We start from the raw sequence: 6,000 nt of genomic DNA, 5'->3' as shown, positions 1-6,000 counted from the left end.
GGGATTACAGGCTTGAGCCACCGCGCCCGGCCCCACCTCGTTGTTATCTACTGCTGTGCCTCTGCATTGGCTGAACCCAACTGGAAGCCAGAGACGTAAGAATCCTTTAAGGTTGTTCATACAGGTCAGCCTCCCAGGATTGCATTGCAGGTAGAGGAAGGTGGAGCGTGGAGAAGGATTCAGAGGGGCAAATAAAGGTGCACTACAGACAGAATTACCTTAATAAAATATCTCATTTAGGGGAAAGAAAGGGGCTTGAGAATAATCACTTGTTAGGAGCAGACAGTATAAAATGTTCTTGACTTGATCCCTTGGAAATAGAGGAAGTGTCATTGCTGTTTTGTTTTGTTTTGTTTTGTTTTGTGAGACAAGGTCTCACTCTACTGCCAAGGCTGAAGTGCAGTGGCACAACCTCAGGTCACTGCACCCTCAACCTCCTAGAATCAAGCGATTCTCCAGCCTCAGCCCCCAAGTAGCTAGGACTACAGGTGTGTGCCACCACACCCAGCTAATTTTTGTATTTTTTGTAGAGATGGGGTTTCCCCATGTTCACCAGTCTGGTCTCAAACCACTGGACTCAAGCTATCCACCCGCTTTGACCTCTCAAAGTGCTGGGATTACAGGCATGAGCCAACACACCTGGCTCAGAAATGTCCTTTAAAAGCCAATCAGCACCTGATTTCTTCTCCCTGGAAAGATTTCCCTTTCCTTGTATCTTTCTGGGCTGCTTCTAAGAGGGATATTGGAGAGATTCTTCTTAAGTAGCTATATTACCTTTGCAAGTCCAAGTCATTCTTTATAAGTGTGGATACTTAGGCCTGAGGAATGCATTGCAAGTTGAGTAATCTCTGTTCCTAGGGCTAGGCTTCCCTTTCCTGGAAAATTTAATTAATTTAAAACTTCTGCTTGCTTCAAGTCAATTTGAATTTGAAACTCTATTTGCTAGTTACTAAAACAAAAAATCTTATGGAGTCATGCCCATTTAAGCTTCTGGTTTGCTAAAGAAAAAGGCCATCTCTACATCATTCCTGGCAGCTCTGCCTTTCCCCGTAACTCTATTTAATGACCTTTGTTTAGACACGGGTGAGAAACAGTAGCTGAAGTATTGAATGAGGATGATGGAGGTCTTCCTTCTAAAGTTTGCCCTTTAAGCTGAATTCCAGGGAAATGTGATTTGTAACAGGATATGGTATTCCTTTAGTCCAACTAGACAGGAGCTGCCAGAGATGCTTAAAAAGTGTTGCCAACTCTTTGGCTCCTCCTAGATGTCCACATTTTGTTTGCAAAGATCTCACTATTTCCTAACTGCTACAATGACTTTAAAGTGTGACAAATAACTAAAACAACTGTGTTATCTCCTAACTTCCATGGATTTCAAATCTTCCTCTAGAAATAAAATGCTTTGCTTTACAAATTTATATGCTTGTCCTATTTTTCCATATCTACTTTCTGGTGGGCCTGCTTAGATAGAAATTAGTACCTCTCTTGAAAGACAGAAATTAGTATCTCTTAAATCTTATTTAAAATATCTTAGGCCAGGAGTGGTGGCTCACGCCCGTAATCCCAGCACTTTGGGAGACTGAGGCGGGCAGATCACCAGAGGTCAGGAGTTAGAGATCAGCCTGGCTAACATGTGAAACCCCATCTCTACTAAATATACAAAATTAGCTGAGCATGGTGGCGCACGCCTGTAATCCCAGCCACTCGGGAGGCTGAGGCAGGCGAATCACTTGAACCCAGGAGACGGAGGTTGCAGTGAGCCAGAATCGAGCCACTGCACTCCAGCCTGGGAAACAAAGTGAGATTCGCTCTAAAAAAAAAAAAAAAAAAAATTATTAAATTACATTTCTAAAATTCTAAAGAAGTAACCCACTTCAACACCCTAATACTTTGCTACTATGGTCACAGGGGTTTTGGCTCCAGTATAAGAAATTATTAACTCAATATTTTTTGTATGGCTACCATGTATCTCACACTCTCAGAGCTCCTGGAGAATAATTAATTGTACAATCAAGGCCTGTGCTCAACAGAGCTTTTATTTTAGCTGAGTGGATCAATAGTTTGAGAACTGAGAAACAAGAAGTGATGGTTTATAGCTACTCTTCACAGCATGTCAAAGACAGTCACCCTCACAGTCAGAGATTGAAGGATCCTCACTTTCCCCAGTCATCTCAGCTTAGCTGCTTCCATATTTTAGATTCAGTAGCTTATAAATCTCTCAATTTCTAGATTTGTCAGTACTCCTTGGTTGAAATTATGGCAGAGTTGCCTGGATAAGGAGTTCAAATTTTTCTAAAAATTCAGATATTTATAACACAAATAAAATAGCTTTGCTTTATAGCCTTCTTTCTCCTGGAACGTTATAGTTGTTCCTCCATTATTGGGTCAATTAATTCTCAAAGTGACCTCTGCAGCCTGAAATCAATCAGGATGAGCCCTATGTATCTCAGCATTCTCCAACCCTGGGCTGAGTTCCTGGCCCAAGAGTGGCCATCTTCAAGTAGTTGGAAATGATCACTGTCCCTTCTCCTACATTATCCCACTTCCTCCCACACACACACACACACTCTTACTTACATGTGTTGCAAATTTTAATTTCACCTTGATTTCAGTCCCTAATGTCATATCTACTGGTATTCACTAGGTGCTATCTTCATGCAAGTGAGATTGCAGGCAAACTACTCTGACAGGCCAGTGCTCCCAGGACAGATATTCACATAAGTATTGTCACAGTGGTACTACTCTGAGGGCACAGGTTGTGGTAATGGTAATAGAAAGGGTAGGGGAAACTGATTTAAAATATGTTTTAGAGAAAGAATCAAGACAAGAGCTTTGCAACCAACTGAAAGGTAGAAAATATCTTTCCCCACGGGTGTTGCTGTTTTTTTAAACACATGTTTAGTTTTCTCTTTATCAAGAGTAAGGGAGACCTCTTAATTCAGTTTGAGATACACCAAGTTTGAGAGCTAATTCTATATTTAGCATTAGTGCACACTTTCCTATAGGCAATGAACAAAGTGGAACTGGACCTCAGGAAAAGTGTAAGATATCAGTTTTTAATTATATTCATAGAGTTTAGAGTGGAAGAGGTGAAATTATGATTACATATGAAGAGCATGTGAAAAAAGGTAAGCTGCAGCTCTAGGATGGAACTTAAATTTCTGTAGTAAACAGGGAAAATAAAAGAATACAGTGGTTTCTATCTTTTGCTGCAAGTAAGAATCACTTGAGGCACTTCTAAAAATTCTAATTCCCAGATTGTACCACATACCAAAATTGGTATGTCTATGGGTGGGAGCCAGGCATCAGTAATTTTTAAAGATCCCCAGATGATTTCAATGTGCAGCAATGAACTAATGAAGAAGACTGTGTATGAGTTGCTGATGTAGTTAAAAAAAAAAAAAAAAAAAAACCTGACGAAGTATGGTATGGAAGCCAGAAGAAAAGATTATAAAGGAGGGTTTGGGGCATTATCAAAGGCCTTTAAAATGTGCATTTTCTTTTATTCCACTTCTAAGAATTTAATCTAATGAAATTTAAAACTTGCCTATAAGAATATTCATTCTAACATTGTTTTGAATAGTCCTACCGAAAATGCAGTAGAACATCATCCCCTCATAAAAAATAATATGGATAAATAGATTTATGGTTATGGAAAGATCACCATGTGTTGTTAAGAGGAAAGTAGATCATAAACCAATTGAGAACAGTCTGATTTATTCATATAATTGTATGATATACAATATATACACATACTGTATTTTTAAAAATCTAGAAGCATGTACACACAATAAAATGTTAACATTCCCTAGAGGTTGAGAGGATGTCTGATTTTGTTCACATTCTTCTTATTCATCTATATTTTTAAATTATAATAAAGTAACACACATAATTTTTGAAGGGAGAGAATGGTCAAGCACTGGATTACCTCCCTGTATTATTTTATTGATGTGCTAGATTTTAAACCTTTGAAGGAAAACAGTGGCCCTCTTTTTTGTTGACCACTGTGTCCCTAACACCTGGCTCAATAGTTGTTACATACTAAGCATTTGATATTACTATTAGTGAATAAATGAATCAAATTCCTAATGGGTCTCTCTGCTTCCCACCTTATTCTCATCCAGTACATTATCCCACCTCTTGCTAGCATGTTCATTTTGAAATACCAGTTTCATCATGTCACTGTCTTGCTAAAAATCTTTCAATTACCATTTACCATTTCAGGATTTATCCTGGATTTTTAGCATAATATCTAATATCTTGTCTGCCTATCTCTTCAGCCACATCCCTGGTAATGGTATACTTTGTACTCTGATCTGTTTTCTGTTTTATCAGGATATCCACATAAATGATCTTCTTTGATTCAGAAGAGCCATTCTCTTTTTTGGCCCAACTGAACTATCCAGCTATCAGCACTTAACTCATCTTTCACCTTCTCTAGGAAGCTGTTCTCTTCTAGTCTAAATTAGGTGTCCTTCCTAATCTGAACTTTCCTTAGCCATAGCACGTATTATGTTGTATTGTATTATATATTATATCGTATTATATTTTATTAAAGTTTTTAATACTGTTTTATTTTATTTTTATTATTAATTATTAATTATTGTTAATGATTTATTAATTGTTAATTTATTATTAATAATTATTGTATTTTGAGGGAGAAAAATAGGTTTATTCAGGAGCTGACAACCAGAGGAGATGGTGGACTCATGTCACAAAGATCACCTCAAGTTTCTCAGGCTAGCTAGACGATTTTTATGGGAAGCACAGGAGTTGACTACGTGTGCGGTAGTATGTCTGGTCTTGACGACTATCTTGAGCAGTGGGCCAACTAGTGGTCTAGCTGGTGTCTGCTTGATTGCAACAAGAATATAGATGAACTACACACAGATGAAATACATTCTTCCTGGGGTGAAATGTTCCACAACCTTGATTTGACACTTAGTTTTTCAAGGCCTGTTCCTGGAGTTCTTGTTCTTTTTTTTTTATATATATATACTTTAAGTTCTAGGGTACATTTGCACAACGTGCAGGTTGTTACATATGTATACATGTGCCATGTTGGTGTGCTGCACCTGTTAATTCGTCATTTACATTAGGTATCTCTCCTAATGCTATCCCTCCCCAATTCCCCCAACCCCACGACAGGCCCCAATGTGTGATGCTCCCCACCCTGTGTCCAAGTGTTCTCATTGTTCAATTCTTACCTACAAGCGAGAACGTGCGGTGTTTGTTTTTCTCTCCTTGCGATAGTTTGCTCAGAATGATGGTTTCCAGCTTCATCCATGTACCTACAAAGGACATGAACTCATCCTTATTTATGGCTGCATAGTATTCCATGGTGTATATATGCCACATTTTCTTAATCCAGTCTATCATTGGTGGACATTTGGGTTGGTTCTAAGTCTTTGCTATTGTGAATAGTGCCATAATAAACAAACGTGTGCATGTGTCCTTATAGCAGCATGATTTATACTCCTTTATGTATATGCCCAGTAATGGGATGGCTGGGTCAAATGGTATTTCTAGTTCTAGATGCCTGAGGAATCACCACACTGTCTTCCACAATGACTGAACTAGTTTACACTCCCACCAACAGTGTAAAAGCATTCCTATTTCTCCACATCCTCTCCAGCACCTGTTGTTTCCTGACTTTTTAATGATTGCCATTCTAACTGGTGTGAGATGGTATCTCATTGTGGTTTTGATTTGCATTTCTCTGATGGCCAGTGACGATGAGCATTTTTTCATGTGTCTGTTGGCTGCATAAATGTCTTCTTTTGAGAATGGTCTGTTCATATCCTTTGCCCATTTTTTGATGGGGTTCTTTGATTTTGCCTTGTAATTTTGTTTAAGTTCTTTCTAGATTCTGGATATTAGCCCTTTGTCAGATGGGCAGATTGCAAAAATTTTCTCCCATTCTGTAGGTTGCCTGTTCACTCTGATGATAGTTTCTTTTGCTGTGCAGAAGCTCTTTAGTTTAATTAGATCCCATTTGTC

The sequence above is a fragment of the Pongo abelii genome, chromosome 3, assembly GCF_028885655.2.
Source record: "Pongo abelii isolate AG06213 chromosome 3, NHGRI_mPonAbe1-v2.0_pri, whole genome shotgun sequence".
In the NCBI taxonomy this organism is placed as follows: Eukaryota; Metazoa; Chordata; class Mammalia; order Primates; family Hominidae; genus Pongo; species Pongo abelii.
This window is presented reverse-complemented; position numbering follows the sequence as displayed.